Consider the following 18,570-nt stretch of genomic DNA (forward strand, 5'->3'; position numbering starts at 1 on the left):
TTTACTGTATGTAAACCATGTCTCATATCATGTCGGGTTTGAGAAGGAGATAGGAAAAGCCGGCAATTGAATTACCGGCTTTTAAGCTATCTAGCGCTGTATGATATATTAATATATATATATATATATATATGTGTCTCACTGACATATATATATATATATATATATATATATATATATATAGACAGTGTATATGTTTTTACGATTTTTGGAGCACATGGATCCATTGTATGTCCGTATGTCGGTTTTGCAAGCCTGCGAGAAAATCACGCAGTACGGATGCCATACGGATTACATACAGAGGATGCCATGCGCAAAATACGCTGCCACACCCTGCCTACAGATGACATATGGATCACTATTTTGGATTCTTTTCTGCGTATTACGGCCGTAAATAACGGACCATATTTTTATACGCTGAGTGTGAGGCCGGCCTAAGTCTCGATGGCACTTGTGTCCATAATCCAAGTTAAAGGGAACCTGTCACCCTGTTTTTTGAGATTGAGCTATAAATACTGTTAAATAGGGCCTGCGCTGTGCGTTACTATAGTGTATGTAGTGTACCCTGATTCCCCATGTATGCTGAGAAATACATTACCAAAGTCGCCGTTTTCGCCTGTCAATCAGGCTGGTCTGGTCAGGTGGGCGTGTTCACAGCGCTCTTTTCTTCCCCAGCTTTCCGTTGGTGGCGTAGTGGTGTGCGCATGTCCAGAGTTCCGACTTCCCTGCGCCCACGTGAAGACACAGCGCGCGATCTGCGCTGTAATCCCTTGCATCGGTGGGGGCGGCCATCTTCCTGGGGCCGCGCGTGCGCAGATGGAGTGCTCTGCTGCACGGGGCTTCAGGAAAATGGCCGCGGGATGCCGCGCGTGCGCATTAGAGATCGCGGCGGCCATTTTCCCAAAGCCGAGATGCAAACTTGTCCACATGTTCCAGCGTCGAATTGTTTGTAAAATTGGTGTCTGAGGAGTTGCAGAGTATCCCTAATGGTATCTATGGGGACAATTTGACGACGGATGAAAGGAAGAGCTATTTTTCATACTACGTTCATTATTCATATAATTGTGGTGCTCATTCTGGTACCTTTGTTGTTCACTGTGTTGCATAACTGTAAGGTACCCATATTGTGATCTTGTTAGACTTTCTAGATACTCCTCATATTTATAGTAGCACGGTATTTGTATTTTTATTATGTGCCACCCAGCACTGTGTCCACTCTGTATTTGAAGGTCTCTGTTAGTTGTATGATTGTGAGCGATTGGGATATGATTGTCAGCATGCATGTTGTTTGGGCAATTTTCGTAAACATACCTTTCAGTGTGGTCCACAGTGTGCAGATGTGCGTACGCGCTGTCGCCGTTGTGGTATGGGAGCATCGCGGGGCGTGTCTTCTACTCGCGCTCCGGTCATGTGACCTGACGCCTGCCTTGGTGGGCGGGGTCCGGTTCGTGGCCGGATCGCCAACACTGACGCGCTCCCCGTGGCCTCTCTCCTCATCGGGCGAAGCGGTGTGCACCGTTAATATCTGCAGCACTTATTTATGTACTCTTCCTGTTTTTGTGTTATTTCTCCACAGTGCGATAGGCACTACTTTCTTATGGGGGGCGTACTTTGTTATGATTTTGGTTTTGGGACACACCTCTTGCTATTCGATTGGCCACCAGTCTTACAGGGTACTACCCATTCCCATGGTGTTAGATGGTGGATGGGTGGATACCTAAATGTGACACGCAGTCTAGCTCTACTATTGGTGTGCACACAGATGTTATTTCACACCTCCCTTAGTAATTTGTAATGAGTGCAGTATCAAGTCCCGGCGGGTTCTCGGCCATAGAGAGGGTTTGTTAGGTTGTATTGTCTATTATTCATTTGTTATGTTATCCATGATTGGTTGTTGGAAACTATATAACCTTGCTCTTACTGGTATGATGCCACCCCCAGAAGAAGGCTGTTTGCAGAAACGTGCGTAGGGGCAGGCTTTGGCACCCACCAGAGGTAATTATTTGCACATTATATTGGAATTCTTCCTATGAGTGTCTCATGTTTGTTTAGAGACATTCTCATTAGACTTAGAGAGTAATCATGTGCAATACATTGGTTTGTTTGGTCCTTGTATAGTACCTCTTGTCGATAACAAGGTGGGTCCCTATGCCAAACTTTGGTTTCCCACTTTTTAATGCCTATATGTTGGTATTTTTTGTATTTTTTATATTTTGTGTGTTTTTTTCAATAAAATTTGTATTTTTTATATCTTTGGTTCTTGTGTACATTTTTTCTATCAGATTTTCATGAGGTTTTGTACTGAACCGTTATTTAGTCCTTACTTTGTTAAATAGGTTTTGGTATCTACTTAGTCTATTTAGTTTTTGCTTTATGTGTAGATATTCCTATTTTTTTGATTCAACCCTTTTGCTTTCACGTAGTATATTGCACAGCCCACGTATTATTTTGCCCACCCCACGTATTATATTGCACAGCCACGTAGTATATTGCACAGCCCACGTAGTATATTGCACAGCCCACGTAGTATATTGCACAGCCCACGTAGTATATTGCATAGCCCATATAGTATATTGCACAGCCCACGTAGTATATTGCACAGCCCACGTAGTATATTGCACAGCCCACGTAGTATATTGCCCAGCCCACGTAGTATTTATTGCACAGCCCACGTAGTATATTGCACATCCCACGTAGTATAATGCCCAGCCAACATAATATATTGCACAACCCACGTAGTATATTGCACAGCCCACGTAGTATATTGCACAGCCCACGTAGTATATTGCACAGCCCACGGAGTATATTGCCAAGATAATGTAGTATATTGCCCAGCCCACGTAGTATATTGCCCAGCCCACGTAGTATATTGCACAGCCTACGTAGTATATTGCACAGCCACGTAGTATATTGCACAGCCCATGTAGTATATTGCACAGTCCACATAGTATATAGGAATGTGGGCATCATATCCCTGTTAAAAAAAAGAATTAAAAAATAGTTATATATTCACCTTCCGTTGGCCCCTGGATCGAAGCGGTTACCGACGCTCCTTGTGCGTCCGCTAGGTCATCATCTCGCTAGATGGCAATGCATGGAGCGGTCACTGGGGCATCGCAAGGAGCGGGAAAGGCCTGTTCTGGATCCGAGGGGCCGACGGATGGCGAGTATATTTTTATTATTTTTAACATTAGATGTTTTTACTATTGATGCTGCATAGACAGCATCAATAGTAAAAAGTTGGTCACACAGGGTTAATAGCAGCGTTAATGGAGTGCGTTACACCGCGGCATAACGCGGTCCATTAGCGCTGCCATCAACATGTTAGGGCATGTTAGGTTAGGGTATGGGTTGAACTAGATAGACTTATAGTCTTCCTTCAACCTTAATAACTATGTAACTATGTAACATTAACCCTGTGTGAGCTCTGACTGGAGGAAAGTACGGAGCGGGCACTGACTGTGGGGAGTAAGAAGCAGCCATTTTGCCGCCGGACTGTGCCCGTCACTGGTTGGTCGTGGCTGTTTTGCCACGACCAATCAGCAACTTGGATTTCCATGACAGACAGAGGCCGCGACTAATGAATATCCGTGACAGACAGACAGACAGAAAGACAGACAGACAGACAGACAGATGGAAGTGACCCTTACACAATTATATAGTAGATTTTTGCAGATGGTGTGCATTATATAAACCATTTCCAAAGACATTGCTGAACATTTTCCTTTAAAAGGAGTGATACAAAAAGGTTACATAGGCATAGCATGGAAATAGTAGGTGTCTAACAAGAGACTAGATATATGCCCAGTCAGACATGAAAAAGAGCTTGTATTAATAATAGGGTCCATACAAATAGCATCACCTAATATTGTATGGTAGCTTCCTTACAGATTCATACTAGAGACATTTAGTCACTCCACATACTACAATATGATACCTTCATGAAGCTCTGTATTCATTCCTATATGCAAGTAGCCTCTTCATAGAATCATATAACGTTAGAGTTGGAATGGACCTCAAGGGTCATCGTGTTCAACCCCCTGCTCAATTCAGGATTGCCTAAACAATAGTGTTGAGCATTCTGATACCGCAAGTATCGGGTATCGGCCGATACTTGCGGTATCGGAATTCCGATACCGAGATCCGATACTTTTGTGGTATCGGGTATCGGTATCGGATCCATAGGGATGTGTAAAATAAAGAATTAAAATAAAAAATATTGATATATTCACCTCTCCGGCGGCCCCTGGACATCACGCTGGTAACCGGCAGGCTTCTGTGTTTAAAATGAGCGCCTTTAGGACCTGCGAATGACGTCACGGCTTCTGATTGGTCGCGTGCCGCTCATGTGACCGCCACGTGACCAATCAGAAGCCGCGACGTCATTCTCATTCACTAAACTCCTAATTCTAGGAATTAAGGACCTGCGAATGACGTCGCGGCTTCTGATTGGTCGCGTGGCGGTCACATGAGCCCTGAGTGCCCTGAGACAACTGATCCCACACTTGGACACTCTGAAGAACTGTTCAGTTTTCCATTTCAAGATTCAGAACTCTCGGCCGGTCAACTTGAAGTGGGGACAGATGAGATTGCATGTAGAGATACCCAAAGCTTTGACCAGCCCAGGTCACGTGAAGGCGATGGTGGGAAAGTGTCAGAAGAGGTGGACAATGATGAGACACAATTGCCGGAAAGTCAGGAAGAGGAGCAGGGTGCGGATGTGGAAGACAAGGTGGTGGATGACTATGTGACTGACCCAACCTGGCAGGAGGACATGCAGAGCGAGGGCAGCAGCATACATGGGGAAGGAGGCATATCAATCCAATAGGCAGGAAGAGGCAGTATGGTGGCCACAGACAGAAGGCGTGCATCCTTTGCCCATAACACCGACAGGAGGGAAGTTGCCATTCCAACTGTTAGATCTTCCCGAGTCTGGTTATTTTTTTTAAAGACTCTGCTGATAACCCCAAACAGGCCATTTGCAGCACCTGCCATGCCCGTATCAGCAGGGGTAGCAAAACAACCAGCCTGACCACCACCAGCATGATCAGGCACATGGCAGCAAAGCACTCCACTTTGTGGGCCGAACCCCAGGCTCCAGGACCACTGCCTGCAGGTCACATCACTGCTTCTTCCACTGTTTTGCATAGAAGCCAATCCCCAGTACACCGTGCATGTGAAGATGCCTCTAGCCCTGCACCTGTTGTGGCCCACTGTCAAGCAGCACCATCATCAAGCCTATCCACGTCCTTTTCCCAGCACAGCCTTTAGTTGTCTATAACCCAGCCAATGCCCCACAGGACACGGTCCTAAATTCTAATATTTCTCTTCTGCTTGCGCTAGAAATGCTGCCTTTTAGGCTCATTGAGATGGAAGCTTTCTGCAACCTGATGGTGGCAGCCATCCCAAGGTACTCGGTCCCCAGTCGCCAAAATATTTCTCCCAGTATGCCATATCGGCATTACACCAGCATGTGTCCCACAACATTACCCATGCCCTCAACAATGCTGTTACAGGGAAAGTCCACCTAACCATGGACACATGAACAAGCGCTTGTGGGCTGGGACGGTACATCTCACTGATGGCACACTGGGTAAACATAGTGGAAGCCGGGACCCAGTCGAACCTTGGAATGGAGCACATCCTCCCCACACCGAGGATTGCTTGCCCTACGTCAATCAGGGTTACCCCCACAGTCTACAGCTCCTACACCTCCTCCTCCACCTCTAAAATCAACACATCAGTCAGAAGCTGGAAGCACTGCAGTACTGCCTCAGCCAAGCGGCAACAGGCTGTGCTGAAGTTAATCTGCATAGGTGACAAACCGCACAATGCAGAAGAATTGTAGACAGCGCTGAAAGAGCAGTTAGATGTTTGGATTACATCGCTGAACCTACAGCCAGGCAAGGTCATGTGTGACAATGGCCGTAACCTTGTGGCAGCTTTGAGGCAAGGTGAGCTCACACACGTACCTTGCTTGGCCCATGTGCTTAACCTCATGGTTCAACGTTTTCTGAAAAGCTACCTGGAGCTGCCGGATCTGCTAGTGAAAGTACGCCATCTGTCTGCCCATTTTAGAAAGTCAGCTACAGCTTCAGCCGCCCTTGCTGGTGTGTGATGTCCCCATGGTCTGGAACTCTACACTGCATATGTTGGAAAGAATTTGTGAGCAGAAGAGGGCAGTTGTTGACTACCTACGTCATCAAGGCCGTTGATATTCAGTTCAGACTCCACACATAAGACCTCAGGAGTGGACATGGATGTCCGACATATATACCATCCTCCACAACTTTGAGGACTGCACCAAGATGGTGAGCGGCAATGATGCCATATTTAGCATCACCATCACTCTTCTCAGCATTCTGAAAACATCTCTGCTCACAATTAAAGAGGATGCATTGCAGGCAGAGTACGAGGACATGGAGCAAGGAACCATGGAATCTCAATGTAGATTGGTAGTCAATGAGGAGGAGGAGGAAGAACAGGAGCTACTTTCATGCGCTATAGACGGTACTACAAACACAGCTGTCATACCATCTGTTCAGCAGGGATGGCCTGAGGACAGGGAGGAAGGTGAGGAGGAAGAGGACAGCATGGTCAGTCATCCTGTTGGTGAGGACACAATCTTTCCTGTTAGCAGTCTGGCACGCATGGCTGACTTTATGTTGCACTGCCTTTCACGTGACCCTCGCATTATAAAAATTTTGGGTGACATTCATTACTGGTTGGTGACACTTCTAGACCCACGCTACAAGGAGAACTTTTAATCTCTTCCACCAGAGGCAGAGAGGTGTACTAAAATGTTGCACTACCAGAGGGCCCTTGTAGCGGAATTACTTAGAAAATTCCCATGTGAGAACGCTGGAAGCAGACATCAGAGTTTGTTGTACAACCAAGGAGGCCAAGTGAGAGAGACAGAAGTACAATCCAGCTCAGGCAGGGGAACAATGGCAAAGTTCTGGGACAGTTTTCTCAGACCCTCCCATCGTGACGGCACAGAGGCAAGGGGTGCTGTCACGAGAAGTGCAATGTTTGGGAAGATGGCAAGGGAGTACCTTGCAGATCGTACAAATGTCCTCAGTGATTCCCCTGTGCCTTTTAATTATTGGGTATCCAAGCTGGACACGTGGCATGAACTGACTCTCTACACCTTGGAGGTCTTGGCCTGCCCTGCTGCTAGCGTTCGGTCAGAGCGGGTTTCTAGTGCCGCTGGTGGAATTATAACAGATAGGCGCATCCGCCTGTCAACTGAAAATACTCACAGGCTGACTCTTATAAAAATGAACAAGGGCTGGATTGGGAAAGACTTCTGTACACCACCAAGTGAAAACAGTGAAACATAACCTCAAATACATTCTCTCTTTTGGGGAGGTGTATTCTCATGCACCTCTTCAGAACCACACATAGGTATATGCATCCAGATTTGGTCTGTTTGCTGTTATCCTCCTTCTTATCCTCATCTTCATCACCCAGAACCACTAGTTGACCAGGGTGAACGTGCCCTGTACTGTTATTGGCTGGTGAATTTTGGGCAAGGGGGCTGTGATGGCCCTATTTTAATTTGTAAAAGAAGGACCCCACATTGCAGAATTGGGCATGACATTACATTGGGCATACTTCTTAATTCTGCCTCCTGCAATGGGTCCTTTAACTGCCACTAGATCACCAGGGTGAACGTGCTCTGCACAGTGCATTTTGGGCAAGGGGGGCTGTGATGGCACTATTTTAATTTGTTAAGAAAGGACCCTACATTGGAGAATTGGGCATGACATGAAATTGGGCCTACTTCTTAATTCTGTCTGCTGCAATGTGTCCTTTAACTGCCACTAGATCACCAGGGTGAACGTGCTCTGTATGGTGCATTATTGTATTATGGCAAGAAAAAACCAGCTAACAGTCTATTCAGTAGGACTATCAGCTGTGTATCCACCAGACTTCTGCTCAACACAACTGATGGTCCCAACCCCATTTATAAGGCAAGAAATCCCACTTATTAAACCTGACAGGGCACACCTGTGAAGTGAAAACCATTTCCGGTGACTACCTCTTTAAGCTCATCAAGAGAATGCCAAGAGTGTGCAAAGCAGTCATCAAAGCAAAAGGTGGCTACTTTGAAGAACCTAGAATATAAGACATATTTTCAGTTGTTTCACACTTTTTTGTTAAGTATATAACTCCACATGTGTTAATTCATAGTTTTGATGCCTTCAGTGTGAATTTACAATTTTCATAGTCATGAAAATACAGAAAAATCTTTAAATGAGAAGGTGTGTCCAAGCTTTTGGTCTGTACTGTATACACCAGGATGACGGACATATATACATATAATTCAGGATGAGGGTGGGCTCTGTCCCAATCTTGCACTGGGGCCCATCAGACTCTAGCTACACCACTGGTATTTGGCCACCTTAAAAAAAACAGTAATACAGTTATGCTGTATTTTACACCTTCAGTTCTGCAGCCTACAATCCTCACATCTAACATTTCTCATCCTCAGCTCTTGCAGATTTAACAACCTTTTTTTACTTGATACCATTCTGCTATATCTGACACCCTCTGTCACTTCTTTCGCCCTCAGCTCTACTACACTCAACAAACTCATTGCAGCTTCTTCTGAAATAGTAACCTTACCAGCATTTGATATTCTCAGTTTGGGATATCTGACAACTCGAGATTTTATTACATCTGACAACCTCAACTTTACTTATTCTGACAACAAGCTAAGGCTACGTTCACATTTGCGTTGTTGTGTGCTGCGTCGGCGACGCAACGCATAACGCACGCAACAACGCATGCAAAACGCAGCAAAATGCTGCGTTTTGTGACACATGCGTTCATTTTTATAGCGCAAAAGAAAATGCAACAAGCAGCGTCCTCTGCGCCCTGATGCTTGCGCCCAAAAAACGCATGCGTCACAAAACGCAACAAAACGCATATCCATGCGCCCCCCATGTTAAATATAGGGGCGCATGGCGCATGCGTCGCGGCGATTGCGCCCGACGCACCGCAAATGTGAACGTAGCCTAAATGCGACTAAAAACAGCTTCCTGACCACCTCAGGTTTTTTCAATCTTACAGGCAAAATCGTTATGTCTGTGAAACCCCAGCTCATCGGGTATATGATAACCACAGCTCTGTTACATCTGACCTCACCTTTGCTCGATCCAACAAACTCCAGCCTGCTGCATCTGACAACCTCACAGTCTTAGCAGGACCATATCTGACAACCTCAGCTCATCCACATAGGCAGGGCCGGACTGGGACTAAAATTCAGCCCTGGCATTTGAAGGTACACAGGCCCACTTGTCGCATGCTGAATATGTAATATCTATGCGTACATATAGGTCACAAGAAGTGAGGTGCGTGTAACATGTGCCCAGTATTGTAGCTCAGTCCTTTTTATTGCTCTTGGGTACAGGATCGGGCAAAGCTGCTATTTTACACAGAGAGCTGGGTCTCATAGATGATGCTGCGGCATCTTCATATAGTTGATAGACAATGATGCAGAGAGTCATATACCCACTGAGCTAATATTTATCTATTAAATTTACTCACTGATATAGCGCCATTAATTCCACAGCACTTTACAGATGTTATCTTTACTGTTCCCATTGGGGCTCGCAATCTACATTCCGTATGAGTCATTGGAGTGTGGGAGACAACCAGAGTACCCGGAAGAAACCCACACAAACACGGGGGAGAACATACAAACTCCTTGCAGATGTTGTCCTTAGTAGGATTTGAACTCCGGATCCCAGTGCTGCAAAGCAACAGTGCTAACCACTAAGCCACCAAAAATCTCTACAAAGGCCAAGATCTGTGTTACCGCCATATCGTGACCATATACTGGTAGATATCGGCTCTGCAGAACATATAAGAGATCACAGTAAAGTTATATATACTGCTCAAAAAATAAAGGGAACACTTAAACAACAGAATATAACTCCAAGTAAATCAAAGTTCTGTGAAATCAAACTGTCCACTTAGGAAGCAACACAATCAATTTCACATGCTGTTGTGCAAATGGAATAGACAACAGATGAAATTATTGGCAATTATCAAGACACACTCAATAAAGGAGTGGTTCTGCAGGTGGGGACCACAGACAACATCTCAGTACCAATGCTTTCTGGCTGATGTTTTGGTCACTTTTGAATGTTGGTTGTGCTTTCACACTCGTGGTAGCATGAGACGGACTCTACAGCCCGTACAAGTTGCTCAGGATGGCACATCGATGCAATTTGTGGCAAGAACGTTTGCTGTGTCTGTCAGTGTAGTGTCCAGAGGCTTGAGGAGCTACCAGGAGACAGGCCAGGAATCCAGGAGACATGGAGGGGGCCGTAGGAGGGCAACAACCCAACAGCAGGACCGCTACCTCAGCCTTTGTGCAAGGAGGAACAGGAGGAGTACTGCCCGAGCCCTGCAAAATTACCTCCAGCAGGCCACAAATGTGCATGTGTCTGCACAAACGGTTAGAAACCGACTCCATGAGGATGGTCTGAGTGCCTGACGTCCACAGATGGGGGTTGTGCTCACACTCCAACACCCTGCAGGACGCTTGGCATTTGCCACAGAACACCAGGATTGTCAAATTCGCCACTGGCACCTTGTGCTCTTTAAAGATGAAAGCAGGTTCACACTGAGCACATGTGAAAGAGTCTGGAGACACCGTGGAGAGCGATCTGCTGCCTGCAACATACTTCAGCATAACCAGTTTGGCAATGGGTCAGTAATGGAGTGGGGTGGCATTTGTTTGGAGGGCCGAACAGCCCTCCATGTGCTCGCCAGAGGTAATCTGACTGCCATTAGGTACCGAGATGAGATCCTCAGACCCCTTGTGAGACCATATGCTGGTGCGGTTGGCCCTGGGTTTCTCCTAATGCAGGACAATGCCAGACCTCATGTGGATGGATGAGTGGAGAGCGGGATGGCAAGTGCAGAGAGGGACGGCGAGTGGAGCGGGGCTGTGGATGGAGAGCGCCGGATGGCCATTGGAGAGCGGGGCTGCAGAGGGAGACAGCGGGACTGCCAGTGGAGAGCGGGGCTGTAGAGGGAGAATGCGGGACAGTGATTGTAAAGTGGGGCTGCAGAAGGATAGAGCATGACGGTGGATGGACAGCTGGGCTGCAGAGGGAGACAGCGGGGCTGAGGAGCTGCTGAGGGAGAAAGCGGGATGGTGGGCTTTGGAGGGACAAAGTGGGACGGCAGTTACTTACTATGCCCGGGCAACGCTGGGCTCTTCAGCTAGTGTTATATAATACACTACGTACTGTATATAGACATCAGGTCTTATATCATCACAGATTATCCTGTATATAAGATCAGATGTCTGTGCACACAGTATAGGATATGTCAGTGACATATTCTCCTATACACTATGTATACTAAGACATATATGCACTTACGGATCGCTCCTGGACCTGGCTACAGGACATACATGATATAATATATTGTGGCTCTATATATATATATATATATATATATATATATATATATATATATATATTGTAGCGTGGCTAAAGGATGTCTAATCGATGGGAGATATGTGTCTTATAGATGGCTTGCTGCTGTGATGTAACCATAGCTACCTATATGTGTTTCAGGACCTGTGGTGATGTCACAACCACATGTCTGGTCATGTGATGGGTTCTGGGTGTGGTTAGACATATAAAAGAAAGCCTAATGCTTAACACAGATAGATATGTGAGGAGGTGAGACCCTCCTGTGTGTGTCAAGGCTCCAGGACTGAGCCGGAAGGACTGGACATTTGTTTTTCTTTTCCTGAGCCAAAGGCTATTTGTTTTCTGTTATTTCGCCACGTGGTTTATGATGCAATAAACCCTATGAACTTTTCAAGAAACGTGCCTCCTGAGTCTCAGACGTCGCACCCGAGTGAGTGAAATCCCTACAATTGGCGGTAGACGTGCGGGCAGCATTCCCAGCGGAGACGAAGAGTCTGTTATTGGATGTCCTGGGTCAAGTCTGTGGTAAGCCAGCAAGCATTGCCGGAGAAAATGGAGTACCTGCTGAAACACTTGCTCCAGTCGCAGCAAGAGAGCAACAGGCTGTTGATGCAGCAGATTCAACAGAACCAGCAGCAGATACAACAGAGCCAGCAGGAGCAACGGCAGCAGATGCAACAGAACCAGCAGGAGCAACGGCAGCAGATGCAGCTTCTGGCAACTGCCATCCAGGGCAAGACGAGCGCCCCAACCCCAGGTCTGGCTGATGACACCCACGTTCGGAAGACGGTAAGACGCGCGTTGCAAAAAATGACTCCCAGGGATGATGTTGAGGCCTTCCTGACGGTGTTTGAGAGGGTCGCTGAGCGGGAAAAACTTCCGCCAGAGCAGTGGGCAGAGGTACTAGCGCCATACCTGACGGGAGAACCCCAGAAGGCATACTATGATTTGACCTTGCAGGATGCCAAAGAGTATCACAAATTGAAAGCCGAGATTCTCGCACGTTTGGGGGTGACACTGACTGTCAGGGCACAGCGAGTTCACTGCTGGGCCTATCACCGGGACAAACAACCTCGTTCCCAAATGTTTGATCTGTTGCACCTGGTCCAGAAATGGCTGCAGCCAGAGTCATCTACACCTGCACAGATGGTAGAACGGGTGATGATGGATCGGTTTGTCCATTCCCTCCCAAGGCCTATACAGTCTTGGGTTGCCCAGGGTGATCCCCAGAATGCCGACGAGCTGATCGGACTGGTTGAGAGATACTAAGGGTTGGAAGGCTCCTTCGGGAGGCAGCCCATGCCGTACTGGGGGTCCCAGAAGGGAGCTGAGTCCCAAAAAGGGGTGGTGCATCCAAGGTCACAAAGGGCGGGGGAGGTGGTGCCCAAGGTCCCTACGGGTGATATTATTTGTTGGAGGTGCCACGGGCCGGGACATATAGCTGCCCGTTGTTCCCAGACCACTGAGCAGATGGACTGCAGCATGGGACGCCGTTGTTCATACTATGCATATCCAGCCTGTAGTGTGAACTCTCCATCCAACGAAGGACCTCAAGCGTGTCCCGTAAAGGTGAACGGTCGAGCAGTAACGGCACTGTTAGACTCGGGGAGCCTAGTGACCCTGGTGAGGGCCACTTTTCCTCTCCACCTGCTCCCAGGAAAGAAGGTTGGAGTGCGATGCATACATGGTGATGCAAAGGATTACCCTATGGCCAGGGTGGACATTAAAACGGCATGTGGCACTGAGTCCCACATAGTCGGCGTCATTCAGGACTTGTTGCACCCTATAATTATTGGCCGGGATTTCTGTTTGTTTTGGGATTTGTGGGGGAAAGGTTCTGGGCTGCCTAGCAAGAGTAGGGAACCAATGAACCCTGGAAAGGTGTCGCCACACCCAGAGTCAGACAGGTTTCCTTTTTGTGTCCTGGTTGGAGATGAGGAGGAAGTGTCCCCTGCATCTGACATTCTGGAGTTAGAGGTATCCGGTGAAAATTTTGGGACTGCCCAACATAGGGACCCCACTCTGAGGGAAGCCTTTAATAATGTCACAGTTATTGACGGGGTGGTACAGGAGCCGGGGGCAGACACAAGATTTCCCCATTTTCTGATGAGTGGGGAGTTGTTGTACCGAGTCACGAAAATAAGGGAGGAGTTGGTAGAGCAGTTGGTAGTGCCGGGTCCGTATAGACGGAAGGTGTTGGACATGGCCCATTCACACATCTTGGGTGGACACCTAGGGGTGGAAAAAACGCAGGAACGGGTTGTGCAGAGGTTCTATTGGCCTGGGTGTCACCGGGAAATAGTAAACTATTGCAGGTCCTGCCCTACATGTCAGCTAACTGCTCCCACTCCTCATTTCCGGAACCCCCTTGTGCCACTGCCCATTATTGAGGTACCGTTCGAGAGAATTGCCATGGACTTGGTCGGTCCCTTAGTTAAATCAGCTCGGGGCCATCAGTATATATTAGTCATCCTGGACTATGCCACACGCTATCCTGAGGCAATTCCCTTGAGAAATTCTTCCTCAAAGAGCATAGCCCGCGAGTTGGTCCATGTCTTTTCCCGGACGGGTCTGCCGAAGGAGATCCTGACTGACCAGGGTACACCTTTCATGAGCAAGGTGATGAGGGAGTTATGCAAAGCCCTGAAAATCTCCCAGTTGAGGACCTCGGTGTACCATCCCCAGTCAGATGGCCTTGTTGAGAGATTTAACAAGACTCTGAAGAGCATGCTGAGAAAAGCTATTGAGAAAGACGGTAGAGACTGGGATTGTCTCTTACCCTATCTGATGTTTTCCATTCGTGAAGTTCCACAGGCCTCCACAGGGTTCTCACCATTTGAGCTTCTATATGGCCGACATCCGCGAGGACTCCTGGATATAGCCAAGGAAACCTGGGAAGCCGAAGTCACGCCCCACAGAAGCGTCATTGAGCATGTGGCCCTGATGCAGCAGAGGATTGCAAAGGTGATGCCTATCGTGAAAGAGCACCTCCTCCAGGCACAAGAAGCTCAGGCCAGGGTCTACAACCGGTCTGCAAGAGTGAGGCAGTTCAATCCGGGAGACCGAGTTCTTGTGTTGGTTCCGACGGTGGAAAGTAAGTTCTTGGCCAAATGGCAAGGGCCATATGAGGTCATCGAGAAACTTGGTGAAGTAAACTATAAAATTCACCAACTAGGAAGACGGAAACCATTCCAAGTATACCATGTCAACCTTATCAAGCCGTGGCAAGATAGAGAGCCGACAGTAACTCCATCATTGTTAAGCAACCCAGAAGATGAGGTTGGAGCGGTTACTATAGCGGAGACGCTATCGGAGTCCCAGAAACAGCAATGCCGGGAGTTACTCCAGAAAAACAGGGACCTGTTTTCCGAGTTGCCTGGGTACACGAAGGTCATAGAGCATGAGGTCCTGACAGAGCCCCATGTGCGCGTGAACGTGAAGCCCTATAGAATTCCTGAGGCCCGTCGAGAAATAGTCTCCAAGGAAGTGGAGCGTATGTTGAAGCTTGGAGTCATTGAGGAATCCAAGAGCGGTTGGTCGAGCCCAATTGTCCTGGTCCCAAAACCTGATGGGGAGTGGAGATTTTGCAACGACTATCGGAAGTTGAATGAGGTCTCCAAGTTCGACGCATATCCCATGCCCCGCGTTGATGAGCTCATCGAAAGGCTTGGGCCCACCAGGTACATAACCACCTTGGATTTGACGAAGGGGTATTGGCAGATCCCCATGGCACAGGAAGCCAAGGAGAAGACGGCGTTTTCTACACCAGATGGATGCTTCCAGTATGTCCGGATGCCATTTGGCCTACAGGGAGCTCCGGCCACTTTCCAAAGGGCTATGGATAGAGTCCTTGCACCCCACAAGGCATACGCTGCTGCGTACCTAGATGATATCGTCATCTTTAGCCCGGACTGGGAGAGTCATCTGGAGAAAGTCCAAGCGGTGTTTGATGCTATAAGAGAGGCCGGATTTACAATAAACCCAAAGAAGTGTGCATTGGGTAAAGAAGAGGCTAAGTACCTTGGATACATAGTGGGTCATGGAGAAATAAAACCCCAAATCAGTAAAGTGGAGGCAATTCAAACATGGCCAAAACCAGTTTCCAAGAAGCAAGTTAAAGCCTTCCTGGGAATCGTGGGATATTACAGGAGGTTCACCCCAAACTTCGCCACAATGGCGGCGCCTCTGACTGACCTGCTAAAAGGGACAAAATCAGTAATGGTTAAGTGGTCCGAAGAAACAGATTCAGCCTTCCAAGAAATGAAAGAGGCTTTATGTAAGCAACCCGTTCTGATGGCCCCAAACTTCAAGAATGAGTTTATTCTTCAGACAGATGCCTCAGATGTTGGGGTGGGAGCAGTCCTTTCCCAAGAACTACATGGAGAGGAGCATCCTGTTCTCTATCTGAGTAGGAAGCTGTCCTCGTCTGAAAAGAACTACTCAGTCGTTGAAAAGGAGTGCTTGGCCATAAAATGGGCAGTCGACACATTACGGTACTATTTGCTGGGACGTAAATTTAGACTGATATCCGACCATGCCCCACTTAGATGGATGAGGGAAACGAAGGCTAGAAATGCTAGGGTCACCCGTTGGTTCTTAGCCCTGCAGGACTTCTGTTTCCATGTGGAACATAGGGCCGGAAAGCTGCACGGTAATGCTGATGCCCTGTCAAGAATCCCTTGTCTAGTGGGGGAAAGTGCCAAGCCCCACGGCTTTAGGCAGAGGGGGGAGGTATGTAGCGTGGCTAAAGGATGTCTAATCGATGGGAGATATGTGTCTTATAGATGGCTTGCTGCTGTGATGTAACCATAGCTACCTATATGTGTTTCAGGACCTGTGGTGATGTCACAACCACATGTCTGGTCATGTGATGGGTTCTGGGTGTGGTTAGACATATAAAAGAAAGCCTAATGCTTAACACAGATAGATATGTGAGGAGGTGAAACCCTCCTGTGTGTGTCAAGGCTCCAGGACTGAGCCGGAAGGACTGGACATTTGTTTTTCTTTTCCTGAGCCAAAGGCTATTTGTTTTCTGTTATTTTGCCACGTGGTTTATGATGCAATAAACCCTATGAACTTTTCCAGAAACGTGCCTCCTGAGTCTCAGACGTCGCACCCGAGTGAGTGAAATCCCTACAATTAGGGCACGCCGCATTTGTTCAGATGATAACAGTTTCCATGACCAGGCGGTACACTTATCAACACACTTTAGGAACAGGGGCTATAAATGGAGAGATATTAACAGGGGTTTTGTTCGAGCACTACATTCTGACAGGCCCACCCTATTGGCTAAGTCTTCCAGAAAGACCACCGAAAACTCAGAGATTAAACCTTGGTTCATTACCAGGTTTAACTCTAACTGGTCCGAGATAAATGGTATTTTTAAAAAACACTGGCCAGTTCTTTTGACCGACAGAGACCTGGCGGGTCAATTGACCGCATATCCCCTCGTGACCTGGCGGAAGTCTCGTACTCTAGGGGATCTACTTAGTAGTAGCCATTATATCCCCCCCAAAGCAACCCTTTTGGCATTAGCAGCCGGGGCCCTCCCTGGGGTTGCTTCCCATGTGGAGACTGTTCAGCGTGTCGTTCCATTGTTAGGACCAAAAATTTCAGCAATTCAGCAGGTGATAAGAACTATAAGATGGTTCACCACATTACATGTAACACGGAAGCAGTGATCTACTACGGTCGCTGCCCTTGCGATCGCATATATATTGGAATGACAACTAGATCCCTTAAGGTCAGGGTGCAAGAACACCTGAGGGATATAAAAAATGCAGTTGATTGCCCTGAACCACATTTACATAACCAATTCCTAGACACTTTTTGGACAGGCACAACAGCAATCCCAAGGGCTTTACAGTATGTGGCATTGACCGTATATATATGGGTATCCGTGGTGGGAATTTGAAACAGAGACTGCTTCAAAAAGAGGCCCGCTGGATAGTGGTTCTCGATACGCTTTCACCTAGAGGTCTGAACGAAAGCCTCAGTTTCAAGTCTTTTTTGTAAATATCTTTTTTATTTTTTATTATTTTGGGCCGGTATTGTGTTGTTTTAATTGTGTGTATTTGTGCATTCACTGTTACCTTTTTGTTCACTAGATGTTGTTCCACTATTATCTGATTACTGCTGGAGGGACTTTACATCAAATATGGCCTCTTTTCAGCATGTTACGTCTGAGGATTCCTGGACTGTCAGGGAGGAAACCCTACCCAGAAGAGCACGTCTAATTTATGGCGCTAATATTTTTTGTGTTATGGTTCTGTTCCTGAATGTTACTTCTATTTAGTAGTACTTACTACTCTTTTGTATATTTTGTGATGTTATCATAGTTTATGTCCATCTATAGTACGTGGTGATGTTCATACAAGACTGTACTTATGTACACTGCATATTTTGTTGCATTATATGCTTTATTGTTCGTTTATCCCTTTACTGTATCCATGAGGATAGCGGACTATTGCATTATTTTCGATCTATGCCTCTGTATCTTCGTTTATATTCCTTCATGGTGCTGCGATTTCTGGGACTCCCTGTATTAGCTATTATTCGCCGCTATGCTCTATTCTCTATGTGTCCAACAGAGGCTCAGTACGCTCTATATTGTAGCGCTCAGGGCTAGGCACCATTGTTTATGCAGTCCTGCTACTTACATGCTCCTGGGTTACCATGGGGACGATCACTTCCGGTTATTTTCTTCCTTCTTTGCGCATGCGCTTTGGTGCCTCGGCGGCGTCGCTGGCCGGGAGCGTTGCTGTGGAGATGACGGGGGATGACGATTGTCCTCCCTCCCATGGTCCGCAGCGTGCGGCGGCCCGCCCCGCCGTCGGCGCACACATACCATGCTGGGAGAGCGCGACGATTTGCCACATGTTTTTTACATCTCCATATAAATACCATGGCCCTATCTTAAATCACTACACCTCCTGATGAAGCCAAGGCGGTGAAACGCGCGTCGAGGCTCCCTTTATCCTGCTGCACGCCCGCACTCCTCTGCCATGACATCCCAAGGTAACGTTTATTAGTCAGTTTTGGCATTACGTCTATTACTTTTCCTGCACTGCATTATATCATATGACATGGATCTTAGACCTGGGGTGCT

The sequence above is a fragment of the Ranitomeya imitator genome, chromosome 2 (assembly GCF_032444005.1).
Source record: "Ranitomeya imitator isolate aRanImi1 chromosome 2, aRanImi1.pri, whole genome shotgun sequence".
Classification (NCBI taxonomy): domain Eukaryota; kingdom Metazoa; phylum Chordata; class Amphibia; order Anura; family Dendrobatidae; genus Ranitomeya; species Ranitomeya imitator.